A 14,122-nucleotide genomic window follows, 5' to 3' on the forward strand; every position below is an offset into this window, starting at 1 on the left:
AATCTGAGCTTCTCACAGAAACAGAATATAGCATACGAAGCACAACAGGCAGCTCTCTATAGAAGATGGGAGAGAAAAGGAAAGGATTGAGACTCATCCTCACTCATATTTTTAGCAGTCCATAAAGCATAAAAACTCTGGCTAGTTGAACAGAAAACTCAGTGGAAGAGCAGAAAAATAGCTTATGAAATTTAAGAAGATAATTAAGATTTGAAAAAAGGAAACTAAACTACAACAGCAGAAATTTGTAGGTTTTTCTTTCTCGAATGCTATTCCTGTTGAGAATTTACTCCAGTGACTCTTGACCCTGTGGTTTTTATCTACCAAACATCCCAGAAGAGAGGATCTGTTTGGATCAAGTTAAATCAGGTGACTATTAGATCTACCTACTACTAGACCAATTATACGTTCAGGAAGGATGAGTTAAACCACTGAGAGGAACATCTCCATTCTGCTGGGGAGACCATTCCTATGGAAGTGGTGAGTGAGCCTGGTGGCAGAGCCGTCATGTGAAAGGTACTGCCACAGTATCCATATGACTAGGGTCAGGACTCGGGCAAAAAATTACTAAGCACATGGGTATAGCAAAGCCAGTGACCCCACTGCTAAAGATACTTATTTGGTTAGCCACTCATTCTTTTATTTACACATTAATTGAGACACTATGCTATATGATTAGGATACTCAGATGAGTAAGATACAGCCTCAAGTTTCAAGACTTTATGGTTTACGGAAAGGGACACATGAATGTGTTCAAAATAATTTACCGTAAAATCTTCACTAATAAGAACAACTGAAGATGGTAAGCAATGAGTTTAAGTTTATGGGGAACAAAATGTGTTTTATGTATTTCATGTCCTTCTAAATTTATTATGATCAGGACTGTCCCAGGATCCATATTTGAAGAAATATAGCAGATCCTATCTCTTGCATCTGTGTCTGTGTTCATATGCTGTGAGTTTCCTGCCTCTTTCTCTTTCACTCATGTCATTTTTATTTTTGAATGAAAGGCCTTGGTTTTCAGATTAGCTTTCAATGTCCTTCCAAAGACCGCTTTGATTTCCACATCATGTCCACCAACAATTTACTGGTGCCTAAAATACCCCTTGTAGAGTCTACCTACTTTCCCCAAGAAAAGAATGAAACAAACAATCTAGTGATGACCAAAGATAGCCTTCACGTTTTTTCAGGCAAGTTCAAGGCTTTACATGGTAAGAAAAAAGTAGAATGCAAAGGTAGTTTTTTTCTCTTCTTCTCATGTCCAGGACTGTGCCTAGCTGGGGCCCATGCAGGGGTTAACAGAAGTAAAAGCTGAGTGAATTTTTTCATAAATATGATATTTTGATTTTTTTAAAAGATTCTATTTATTTATTTGACAAAGAGAGACACAGCGAGAGAGGGAACACAAGCAGGGGGAGCGGGAGAGGGAGAAGCAGGCTTCCCACCGAGCAGGGAGCCTGATACGGGGTTCGATCCCAGGACCCTGGGATCATGACCTGAGCCGAAGGCAGATGCTTAACGACTGAGCCACCCAGGCGCCCCTATTTTGATTTCTTTTAAGATTTTATTTATTTATTAGAGAGGGAGAGAGCACAAGCAGGGGGAATGGCAGGCAGAGGGAGAGGGAGAAGCAGGCTTCCCCACTGAGCAGGGAGCCCGATGCAGGGCTAGATCATAGGACCCTGGGATCACGACCTGAGCCAAAGGCAGACGCTTAACTGACTGAGCCACCCAGGTGCCCCTGATGTTTTGATTTTACAAAAAAGTTATTAGGCCTGTTTCCAGCTTCTGCAGTTGTAAGTATGAATACAATAGGTTTGCATTTATCTGCAGTCATGTAACTCTATTGAAAGAGGAGTGTTCTCTCTCTCTCTCTCTCTCTCTATATATATATATATGTATATATATATACATATATATATGATTTTGTATTCAAATTCAATTTAGTTAACATATAGTGTATTATTAGTTTCAGGGGTAGAATTTAGTGATTCATCAGTTCTGTATAACACCCACCGCTCATTACATCAAGTGCCCTTCTTAATGCCCATTGCCCAATTACCCAATTTGAAACCCCAACCCAATTTGAAACCATGTAGAGAAGCGCTTTCATATTTAAACACATGCATATATCCTTATTCAGTAATAATTTTATGACTAATATAATGTCTCTGTAATAAGAAACATATACTTAAAAATTTGGGGTTATATAAAATTATGTCAAAATACTTACCAACCCTGATTTAAAAAAATAAACAGCTCTAGACAAGCCATATGTAAATGATGAATAAACATAAGAATTTTAATAAATGGAATTGAAGGCATTACAGTTTTAACCTTCAAAGGTTAAATTTTTTTTTTTTAAGATTTTATTTATTTATTTGAGAGAGAGAGAGAGTGAGAGAGAGAGAGCACATGAGGGGGGAGGCTCAGAGGGAGAAGCAGACTTCCTGCTGAGCAAGGAGCCCAATGTGGGACTCGATCCTGGGACTCCAGGATCATGACCTGAGCAGAAGGCAGTTGCTTAACCAACTGAGCCACCCAGGTGCCCTCAAAGGTTAAATTTAAAATGAGGCTCAGATGAGGACAGGTAACAGCCAACATCCAATATGGCATTCTCCATCAGTCAGATAAATCAGTTATTTAAATAGTTCTCAGATTCTCTTTAATTTGGGGCAATATCCAGGAATAAATATAATGGGTAATTATGTGAGGGAAGACGGTGCAATGTAGGGATATAGAGCTTAGGTCCTGAAGTCAGACTGTAGAGGACTGATTAACCTCTTAGTTTCCTCATCTGTAAATAAGAATAATAGTAACACCTACTTTGTATGATTCTTGTGGGCATGAAATTGAATAATTCATATGAAGTGCTCAGCATAGTACCTGTCATATAAAAAGCAATCATGAATATAAACTATAACTATTATAGTCTATGAGGCAGTCTGAATAATTTTTAGAAAGACTAATTTCTTCATCAGCTATAACACAGAACCCTAGTTGTAATAATTTTAAACTCTTTAATATATATTTATTTACTCATTTAGCAAATATTAATCTACATAGGTGATGACAAGTACTTCATTAGATACTGGCAACCCAGAAGATGGTCACTACATTCCCAGGGCCTGAGGAGTAATATTGGGAAGCAGTTTGGCAGCAAAACATTCAGTACAATATTATAATTGGAACGGTAGAAGTAGGTGTGGGATGGCATTGGGATACATGGGGGACAGTGCTATCGCAGATCTCCCTTGTATGTGAGTACCAGAAAGACTTCAGAGAGTAGTGGCCATGAGCCGAGTCTTTGAATCTTGCAGTGTGTTCACCCAGAAAAAATGGCCGAGAAATTGGCGATCTAAGTGGGGGAAACAGCACAGGCGGGAGGCATAAAACATTGTGGTGAACTTGTGGAACTAAACATAGTTTCTTCAAAATGAAACTGAATATGTCAAAAGATGGGAAGGGATAAACTTGATGTTTGAGTAGGGAGTCCGTTCATCTGCAGTCTTGAGTGCCAGGCTGGGAAATCTGAGCTTGGAGACCGTAGGTACCTGATCTAATGAGATTTATTTTAGAAAGTTAAATCCAGTCAAGTGGCAGGTGATAGATAAAAATGATGGGATCGGACAGCAATTTTCATCTCTTAACATGTATACAACTTATTTATTATACTTATTTTTATTTTCCTCTTTTTTCTCACCAAATGTAAACTCAAGGAAGACAAAGATTTTTATTTGTATCTCTAGTATGAAGAGCAGTGCCTAATACACAATAGGTATTCAGTAAGTATTCACTGAATAAATTGAAACTTCAAAGGTCTAGGTAAAAGAAAATGAGAGTCAATGAAAGTAGTACTATTAAAGCTGAAAAAAATAGATTTTTAAGAAGTACAACTATCCAAATTTATTACTGATTAGATAATGGTGAACAAACCAGAGATAATTAGCAAATATCCAGTATCTAAATTAAATATTAAATCAGTTGCTGCAAATGTTTTATAAGGGAAGAATTTGGTGTGAGGAGGTAGGTGGTCAGGGTATAGGAGTGTAGTTTTTGACTTGTTGGGCTGAAGGGACATTCTTGTGGGGCCTACAGATATCAGGAAGTATTTAGATACGTGGTCCTGAAGTCGAATAAGGAGGCATGAATTGAAATGAATATATTTGAGAATATTCAACATATGATTGTGGTTATATTTAATTAATTCGTAAATATATTTAAGTCCAACATCTGAATGGACATTCAGTATCTCCCACCAGGTAGTAGTAATTGCTGGATGTCCAGTACCATGTATTTTTTTTTTTTTTTTTCCTATTTCCCTTACCCCTTTCACATCCCTAGCCTTTCTCCACTCACTCCACTTGTGTCTTTTAAATATATACTCTGTCTTCCAGGAGCATATTATATCAGGATACATGGATGTGCACTGTTCAGAGACAGAGTGCCATATTTAAGAGAGTGAATATCAGGATGAGGAAGAACTTAGCTCAAATCTAGTCAGATATAATATTAGAAGAAAACTTATTTAATCTCTCTGAATGTCAGATTTCTCATCTGTAATGGGTGAATGCCCAATTTCATAGGTTATTTTATCACTTTTAGGCACAGTGCTTGGACACAGCTGACTAATTAATTAGCTCTAAGCATAACTGTAATTATTGATATATCAGGTGTAATAACGGTATTGCATCTAGCAGTAAATCAAAGACGATAAAATTAAAGGTTTGTAGACAATTGGCTACCATTCCTGAACTTGTTGTGATGCAAATTTTAGATGTTCTTCAAAACAGTTTGTACTTTAGAGAATTCTGGTAAAGTATTCTTTTTAATAAAAAATAAGCCTTAGTTAAACTGGTTTTTTTTTTTTTTTTCCCCACAGAAATACGGGATTATCCATCCAAATGAGTATTTTTTTTTTTGGCTCTGGTAGATTTGAAAATATCTGTTGCATGGGACATAGTTGAACTATCTCCTGAATCTAGATGCCTGTCGTGATGTACACTGTACTCTGTAAGAGAATAGCTTGTGTTTATATAGGAATTTTAAACTCACGATCTCTTTTGACCCTCCTAATCACCCTGTGAAACCTTGTACATCAGAGATTATCATCTCTGTGCTATAGATGAGGAATTTAGGCTCAGAGTGGTGGGAGCAGATTCACCCAGCAAACAATGGAAAAGCAGGTGTCCAAGCCAAGGTCAGTTGGATGTGAACCTGCTCTTGTTTCCCCGATCCTTACTACCTCTTCATCCATCTTCGACCCAGAGGCGCTGCACGGGTGGTCACCAGGAATGAACTGTAACAGAGATAGTACACCTGGACAAAATTAGCATTGATTGTAGATTTTTTAAAAAATTTTATTTATTTATTTGAGGGGCACCTGGGTGGCTCAGTCGTTAAGCATCTGCCTTCGGCTCAGGTCATGATCTCAGGGTCCTGGGATCAAGCCCCGCATCAGGCTCCCTGCCCCGCAGGAAGCCTGCTTCTCCCTCTCCCACTCCCCCTGCTTGTGTTCCCTCTCTCGCTGTGTCTCTCTCTGTCAAGTAAATTTAAAAAATTAAAAAAAAAAGATTTTACTTATTTGAGAGAGAGAGAGCGCGCCCGTGCGCATGAGTTGGGGTGGGGCAGAGGAAGAGGGAGAAGAGGCTCCACGCTGAGCAGGGAGTCTAATGCGGGGCTCCATCCCAGGACTCTGGGATCCAGGACCCTGGGATCATGACCTGAGCCAAAGGCAGACACTTAACCGACTAAGCCACCCAGGCGCCCCACATTGATTGTAGTTGTTGATGAACAACCACTAAACATAAAATGAAAAATATACCTAAAGCTGGACAAGATTAAACTTACACTGCTATATTGTAAAATACACCCCAGAGAGATTTTCTCCTATTCCGTACAGGAGTTCTGTACAAAACATTACTAGTTTGCTAAAGCTTACCCCATTATTAGCCTGACTTCAAAGATCAAATGGAAGCCATGAGGTGCCCCCCAACCAGCTTATCTGTACCCATATACACATCATTCCTCCCCTCGTATCTCAGAGAACTGTTGCCTCTCCCCCAGTGGTGCTAATAGCATCCCTTATGGCCTGGATCCCATTGACTTACACCTACTCAGAGACTCTCTTTTTTTCATTATTACCTCTTAACTCTATCCAATATTGAAGCGAACAAATGAGTAAACAGATAATCATGGCTAAAACTGGAAAGCTGCTCTGTAAATCTTCTGTGCCTTATAAGCTTCTGGATTTCTTTCATGCTCTAGCCAGGTCTATAAAAAGGAGTCTGTCCTTCACTTCCTAACCTCTGTATTTTCCAGGCCACTGACCACACTATTCTGTTTCAGTGTGGTTGACCAATAACCACCTAATTGCCAAGTCTGATAGACTTTTATTTTCAATACCTTTTTTTTCTGTCCTCATCTTACCTGATTTTAATGTCACTTTTTGACAGCAGCTCTGTTCCCCTTAAAGTTCACTTCTTTCACTGCCTTTTTAAATGTTCTCTTTTCTTACATTTTTGTTAATTCTGATTTAGGTTGCTTCTTTTTCTTGGTTCCATCTTCAGCTCTCTTCTCATGATCTCATCTTCTCTTATGACCTCACTTCATCTGTATGTGATGACTTCCAAGGCCCTTCTGTCAACCTACATCACTCTGTTCAGCACCACATATATATTTCTCACTTTCCACTGGACACTTACACTTCTGTGTGATACTGCATCTCAAGTTCGACATGCTCTAAATTAAGTATATGATTCCCAAGCACCCACCTCCTGTAAACTTTTCCTTCTTCCATTTTCTCTGTCTTGTTGCATGGCACCACCATCTAGTCTGTCTTCTAAGCTGTGCTTAGGGTGATCCCCCCCTTAGCTCTACCAAGTCTTTCATCCCATTCCTAAACCTGTAGGTGTCTCAATTCTTTCTGTCCTGCTTCTTAACTATCTCTCAAATCCATTTAAGTCTCTCCAGCTCCCAAGCCGTTCCTCTATTTTAGATCTGCATTATGCCTCAAGTGAATTATTTTCAACCGTTCTTCCAACCCATTCTCCATAATGTAGTTAACAATCTTTCTGAACCTTAACTCTTCTATGCCATGTTCCCAAAACATCCTTTGAGTGATTTTGTTCCCTTCAAATTATGGTCCTTATTTATTTATTTTTTCAATTGAGTTCACATGGCTTTTCAAGATTTAGCTCCTTACCTACTTCTCTAGCCATCGGTCTGTTGCTCCTTGATTTGGTCAGTTCTTGTGAATCCTTAAAAATCTTAGCAGGGACATCACTTATGTGGGATAATTTTCTCTGCTTCCCTTATTCTAGGGTAGAGGGTCTCTCTTCTGTGCTTTACATCAAATGATACTTATCCTATATTGTAATCATCTCTCTGTTTATCTCTCTTTACTGGACCGTTAGCTCCCTTATTACGAAAAGTGTATCTTTTGTATGGTGACCCCAGAATCTGCCATGGCATTTGTGAGGTGAATGTGATGACCACTACACTGCGGAAACGAGGCAGGGTGCCATGGCATTTGAATGCATCATGCACATGATAACACTTTGTGAAATGTCTTAATATATATTTGGGGACATGCTGAAATTAGAAAAGCACTGCTCTAGGCATTGAGAGTACAGCTATGAAACCATAGGCCAAGTCCCTGCCCTCAGAGAGCTTATGGTACAGTGGGTAGAATAAATAAATAGACTTGCGTTCTAAATGGTTGAAGAAGTAGAGCTCTTTAAAAATTTCTAATCAGTTATTGTTTTGTAAAATCAGAAAGACAGCTTTTCTTCAAATTGCAGATTTAACCACAATCTCTGAATAAACTTTGAAAATTGTATTCAACTAGAAGTTTTATCTGTAAATCTCATATCAAACTCCAGAATGTCTCCAAATGTGTATGATTCAATGTAAGTATGACGATCATCTGATAAAAGTCACAGAAAATGCTGCAAACAATTCCCATTACACTGACTTAAAACATTTTAAAATCAAACATCGCATATAAGATTTATTTCAGAAATCTCAAACCATAAAGTATGCAAAGAAAATGGGCTATGAATGGATGAGAGTCTAAAAAAGTGTCTACTTTCTAATTCCAGCTGCAAGGAAAAGAATGTCAGCTATGTTAGACGGTGGCTGTGTCTGCTTCCACAAACTGATTTTAAAAGTGATTGAATTCATTTAAATGGCCAGTTATTTTGACAAAACCAACAACCCAAAGTGGCCAAATCTAGTAAATACCTGGTTGTTTGCATTCAGCCTTCTTGCCCCCTCAAGTTGGCGCTTATGTATAGATAGTCTGTGTATCAAGAATTCAGGGTGGGCCACTAATGTCATTTTGTGAAAACAACATGTTACCAAATAAGAGTGTTTTCTGGCCATTTGCTCTTGGCCACCCACATGTCTAAGAATGTAGTACACCAGGCTGAGTACCTTAGGGCCTCACATTTTTTCTCATCTTCTGAAGGTGTGGGGAAAAAAATAGTTTGATTGGAAAATAGTCTCCCTGGTGGTTGCAGAGACACAGTTACCATAGAGGTTTATCATCAGTCCAAGGATCAGCCAGCAGGGGCTGCTACCTAAGAGCCCAGCAAGCTTCCCCTCATTAACCTCACTGGTCTGTTGGATGGCACTGTTTACTCAAAAGCGAAGACTTGCTTGACATTTTTTTTTTTTTTAAGTGAAGCAACTTTGCTTTTGAATTGCATTTGTTTCTGTAACAATTCCCCAGCTTCAGTTTCTGTCAAATAAAAGACCAACTAGTATTTTTCTAAATACAAACACCAACAAATATGCTTACTGCAATTACTATAGCTGCCTTTTTACTATTGTTAGGAGATATTGAAAGGCTTAATTGCTTGGATTTCTTGTAATGCTGATTAAAAATAAGAAAAATGCACACATACAATTCAGTGAGGACTGTTAGAAAAACAATGTACGGCCAAAAATATACTCTGATATTCCTGCTGATCCTTAGTGAGGGTTATTACAATATTCATGTATAAAAGTACAAAATTTATATTGAGGATACTAGATACTACCGTTTTAGTTTATTTTTTACAATATCCTTTCTTTACATTGAACTTATATATCATCTGCTCTACTGTGTCCAAAAGTAAGAATTTATGCTTGGAGCCTAATATACATTTGGTTCTACCCTACTGGGTAGGTCAGAAATCTTTTTGGAAAACAGACAGACAAAAACAGGTATGAAATAGACATGGTGTGATTATTATTATAGATTTAAGTTGCCCTGACTAATCATTTCTTGTAGTTTAAAGATAGAAACAGTAGAGATGCTGGAACTAGAAGAGGCGGTGCTAATTCCCTTGCTCATACTTAGCCCTCTACATGGGGAAGAAATGATTGGAGAAGCAATCGTGGACTACGTGTTAGGACACCTGAATCTGCAAAATCACCTGCACACGGTCGAGAAAGGGGTCCCTCCTAGAGCCGATTTTGTGTTTGACTCTAAGGAGAATTCAAAAGCCAGAACACAGTAGCTGTGGATGGCATTTATATTTAGTAAGAGTGCAATACCCTCGTTTGAAGTTGGGAGATGAGTATTTATTGAAACAGCTGGCAAATCAGCAGGAAAATGCTGATTTTGAAAAAACTATTCTTCTTCTGTGGAATCAGACCTACTGTATTTAGCAACACTATTATAATTGAACACAAAAACTGCATTAAAATACCATTAAGAAGGAGACAGAAATCCAGAAAAATAAGAGAATTCTAAGTTAAAAGCTGTCACAGCATTCCTGAGTCAGCTCTTTTAAGCATAAATGCACAAATGCATAAATGATCTTTCAAGGATGACATGAGATGAACCGACTGGACTCTGTTTCCCCATCACTTATGGCCCCTGCATGTCACATGCAACCAAGATATTTTTCCGGGCTGACCTAAACAGCTCATCTGTTTCTGTACCCCAAAGCACCAATTCCATCCTTCCATGGAACTAAAACACCTGGAAATTGGATGAAATTTTAATTTCAGCATGACACAAACACAGTCTAACCTTTCCATGAAAATACCCTATGTATCAGTAAAGAACATTCTGTAACTCCTACTGATCCCTGTGCCACCACTTAGAATCATAGAACCATGCCTTTGTACAGAAATGAGGAAATCACAGGATCACCAGGGCGTTGTTTTTTTTCAAATGAGAATCCCGGGAATGGCTTAACTTACGTGACTTGCTAAAGGTCACAAAACTGGTTTGTGGCTAACACCAAATCAAATCTCGCAACTTACAATCCTGTGTCCTTTCGACCGCCCTCCTTGCCCTCTCTAGTTTGTCAGTGATGATTGCTGCTATGTATAAAATATAGACTTTGTCCCAACCCTGGCCCTTAAAAGCAACTAGGAGGGCAGAAGTGGGTATAAACAGTAGGGCATTTTGTGAAGCACTTAACTGTTACTGTTTTCTCCTTTGGCATTTAATAATGACGGCAGTCAAGTAGGGTTTGTCCACCTCCCCACACAGGCCAGGAAAGTACTGTGGCAGCCCACTTTGCAGTTTCCAGGGCAACCAGCCACTTATGTACCTTCTGCTACCCTGGAAAAATCAGGAAAATGTAAGCCATGCACAAGGGCAAGGTGTAGATGCCTGAGAGCTCTCCTGCTGCAATTCAGCTCTGAACTCGGGTCCAGCTTAAAGGAGAAGTCCATTGGACCCTTTCTTAGAAATGTACTACTGGTTTTTCTCATGAAAGATAGAGTCAGAAACTCTCTGGAGATCAACTTGATCTTTACTTTTCCTCACACAGTGTAAAATAAATCTAGTGTTGGCTTCACTGGAACCAAGCATAAGTGTAGTACAAAGTATACCTGAATCTAGCTTTGGATAACTTTCTGTAGGATCTTAAGTGTTGAGGGCAGAGTCAGCTTTCCAGAATGCGCCACTGTAAGTCCACGTGGCTTGGGAATGCATCTGAACCTAGATCTTAATATCTGTCAGAATTCAGGAGACGTACAGGTGGTATCAGGGGGTTTCGAGAGGCTATATTTTTGTTCCCAGGTCTGTTCCTCAAGTATAATCCTGTCCCTTCTCGTGGCCCCAACATTAGAGGTGGACTTATCTAGAACATAGCTTCCCAGTCTTCACCAAATTCAGTCATTTCTCACCTTTAGAGAGGCTCGAATTTATTGGTTAAGATGCCTGTCAGGACCCTGGGAAGGACCCAGGTAAGAAACAGAAAATTTGAGAACTTACTTCTCTGAGTTGAGAGCTCAGTGAATGTTCTTGTGGTTGAAATTTTAAACCTAACTTAAACCTTTGAAAATTCAAGTTCATGCCTTCTTGGCAAAGCATGACCTCCCATTCTTTGTGGGGAAAAATTCTAAAAACGTCAAAAGTTACTTTTTGAATCCTTTTAATTGCAAATGAATCAGAAACATAAGGATGAATTATCTCTGAAATTGCACATAGTTGCTAATACTTAAAGGGAAGAGAGTAGAACAGTTTTAGACTTCACCAAACCAAAAATATCCAAAATATTATTTTGGAAATTTGGGGTGCGGGGGTGCATGAATGTTGTGTGATGCCTTATTTTTTAAGTATGAAATAGAATCAAGGAGAAAATTGTCTTGAATATTTATAGAGACAACCTCAAATTTGACTTACTCTATTTCCAGAGGGTGTTTTGCTTTGCTTTTCTATTTTGCTTTATGCCAACATATTTTTATTCTTCTAACCATATGTATTATCAAGTGCACCATTAATAAATCCTTATAGGGAAACATGGCTTTGGTCTTACAAAATTCTAAGAATGAGTCTGTGGTTTTTAACATGGCTTATCTACAATTTTTGTTGGATCAAGTTTGTTAGAATCCTCAACGATCCTAAGCAATTGCTATGTTACTTTTAATAGTCCATATCAGTGACATTGAACATTACCACATTTTGATTTCTAATAGGTTAATTTACATGACAGGTTCCATATGATCTTCCAATCCGTCTTTTAGTAATTTTTGTCTACCTTTATTTGATTGCATTTATTTTGGCAATTCATTTTTCTCTAGCAGTTCCTTTATGGATTTGTTTAAAGGAACATTTTTAGCACACTCTTGGCACTGGATGTAATGTCGCCTTTGTTAATTTTGTTGAAGAACAATAGACACTTATTGAGTGCGTACTCTACACACAGATTTGCAAAAACCTTATATCTGTTGAGCTCTTGCGTGTGGGGACTTTTCACGCAATTTTAAATCCAATAATAAATTCTGTCCAAAGCAACTGTTCTGTACCTTTGGTTACCCTCTCCCTTTTCCCTAACCAGCACCATAATAGCATGCTCCACAAAATTAACGGAAAACTAGGTTTTGCAGTTAAACATAACATGGGAGGCCAGGGAGAGATGCTTCTATGAAAAAAGATCCTATACTTCACCTGCTTATCAGTTCAGAAGTTGTTATAGGTAAGGACACCCAGGACATCTTTATTGATCCATATACCAGCTTGCTCTGTTCCTCTTGTATATGAGAGAAACATGAGATAAATTCTTTCAAATGTCTCCCAAGATCAGTGTCTGAAAGATATAAACCTTGAAAGTTAAAGAAAGATCTACGTATACCGCTTATACGTGCATGCAATGATTTACTTTCATGAAATGATTTACTAGACAACTTTGGGATGGGGTGGTGAGGAAGCTTGGTTTTTCTGATTCTCTGGGCTAAAATGAATATGAACAAAGTAGGTTTGGCATAAATTGTTGTTGTACCTCACTGAGGTAATTTTGGTCTTCATCGGTCCACAGCAACTCTAGATTGCCCAACAGCCGGACAAAATAGGACAAGGAGAAAAACAGATAAATGAGAACATAATTTTTGGATTAAAAAAACCTGATATTAAAAAAGTAGTAGTTGCCTTGTGCCAAGCGCTAACCCAGGCTGGTTTTCCTCATTGCCCTCTGGGTGGGAGGGGGGCCAGTCCTCGAACCTAACTTCCAGTGTCACTTTTGTCACTCCAGGTCTTTTAAGAAACTTTGGATGACAAGCTGGAAAAGCCTTTGAAGGTTGAGGGGGTAGGGTAGTAGGAGAGGAGAAGACCCATGCCCTGGCACAATGCTTATCTGACATCTGTGCAAGGAGAATGGGAAGACAGGGGACCTGGATAGGAAGCACTTCAGATTCATTGCAGTTCTGAGAAATTTTCAGCCAGCCTGACGAGGAGTCCCCTAGCAAAGGCTGCTTACTAGAGTCTGTCCCTGGGCATGATGTAGGCTGGGGGAAGCAGGGACTCGGCACCGACCACACAGTGGATCTAGAGGTGCTACAGCTGAAGGCCTTCAGCTAAATGTGCCCACGACCAGGTTTTGTTGGGTAGAGCTTAGTGCCATAACGTTCATGCTCACATGCTCTTGAACGTTGGTAAAGTAGGAGTCTTTTTCTTGGGGCTTGAAATTCACCAAGGTGTCTTAAAATGAGCCTTCCATTGGAAGACTAGTTGTTTAGGTGTAAGTCAGCTTACACAATTACATTAAACTAGATTCATTCCCCTTCTCTGTGTAAACACCTTTGAGGTTATGCTTCCCAAGCTTACCTTGCTCTTGAACTTCTTTTTACCTCTTAAAAAGTTTCTTTTGTTTTTATCTTCATTCCTTCTCCAAATCTAAGAAAATTAAATGAAGAATAGTTATAAAATAAGTTCCTTTGTAACACCCTCCTCACAATAATGCTATTCTAGGATATCAGTTCTTTAGGTCTTTTTGAAGAATCGTATCTCTAAGTTCCATCTCCTATTGCCTTTTCTCTTATGTTGGTGTGGCAGTTAAGAGCTATATAGATTTTGGGGCACCTGGGTGGCTCAGTCAGTTAAGCAACTGTCTTCAGCTCAGGTCATGATCTCAGGGTCCTGGGATCGAGCCCTGCATTGGGCTCCCCTGCTCAGTGGGTAGTCTGCTTCTCCCTTTCCTCTCTCCCCTCCCCCCCCCCCCCCCCCCCCCGGCCCGCTCATGCTCTCTCTCACATAAGTAAAATCTTTAAAAAAAAAAAAAAAAAAGCTATATAGCTTTTATTTTGGGGTAACATACTATGACCTCTGGAAAAAAATGGAGTTCATTCCAAATGTAAGAATAACTATGGGACAGAATTTTCAGTTATCATTTTTGTTCCG

This window comes from Phoca vitulina, unplaced genomic scaffold, assembly GCF_004348235.1.
Source record: "Phoca vitulina isolate PV1807 unplaced genomic scaffold, GSC_HSeal_1.0 scaffold6, whole genome shotgun sequence".
In the NCBI taxonomy this organism is placed as follows: domain Eukaryota; kingdom Metazoa; phylum Chordata; class Mammalia; order Carnivora; family Phocidae; genus Phoca; species Phoca vitulina.